Here is a 1,229-nt window from a genome sequence, read left to right on the forward strand (position 1 = left end):
TTGTTGTTGTTATGTGCCGTCGAGTCGGCCCCGACTCATAGCGACCCCTCCTTGGGTTTCCGAGGCAGTATCACTACGGAAGTAGGATTGTCCAAAACATGGCCTAACTATATGTTGTCTACTGGAAACTCACTTCAAATATAACAATATACGTAGGTCAAAAGTAAAAGAAACTAGGCTATATTAATACCAGTAAAAGTAGGCTTCAGAGAAAATTATCAGATATATAGAGAGACATTATAGATAATAAAAGGGTCAATCTGCCAGGAAAGCACAGAAATCCTAAATATGTATGCACAAAGCAACAAAGCTGCAAAATGAGAGAAATAAAAACTCATAGAATAGAAAGAAGAGACACATAAATCCAAAATTATCATTGGAAATTCAACATACCCCTCTCAACATTTGCTAGAACAACTAGACAAAAGCAAGGATATAGAAGTAAAGAACACCACGAATCAAGAAAATCTAATTGACATTTAAAGAATTCTCTACCCAACAAGACAATGTGCATTGTTTTCAAGTGCCCGCAGAACATACACCAATATAAACCAAATTCTGAGTTATAAAACCAACCTGAACACACTTAAACAAATTGAAATCATACAGAGCATGTTCCATGAGAAGTTTGGAATCAAACTAGAAATAAGTGACATAAAGATAACAGGAAAATATGCAAACACCTGGAAAATAACAAGACATCTCTAAACAATTTATGGGTCCAAAAGGAAGTCTCAAAGGAAATAATATAAATTGAATTAAATAAAAATTAAAATACATTTTTCAATATTTGTGGAACATAGCTATAGCACTGCTGAGAGGAAAATGAGTAACGTGTGCTTAGATTAGAATATTGGAAAAGTCTAAACTCAAAAAAAAAAATTTCTACATTATGATCTCAAAAATCTAGAAAAGGAAAATAAAAATAAACACATTTAAGTAGAAGGGTATAAATAATAAAGCTAAGGAAAGAAATCAATGAAATTGAAAATAGGAAAACAACAGAGAAAATAAATGAAATAAAAATCTGATTTTTGAAAAGAGCAATAAGTTTGACAAAGTTCTAGCACAATTGAAATCATGGATTGAATTGTACCCCCACACACACCAAAATTATACATATATATGTTGTTAGATTTGATGCATTGAACACCAATGACCGAAAGCCAGATGAATTATGGGAAGATATCAAGAACATTATCCATGAAGAAAGCAAGAGATCACTAAAA

This window comes from Orycteropus afer, unplaced genomic scaffold (genome assembly GCF_000298275.1).
Source record: "Orycteropus afer afer isolate SDZICR_OR568_19922 unplaced genomic scaffold, OryAfe1.0 scaffold00297, whole genome shotgun sequence".
NCBI lineage: Eukaryota > Metazoa > Chordata > Mammalia > Tubulidentata > Orycteropodidae > Orycteropus > Orycteropus afer.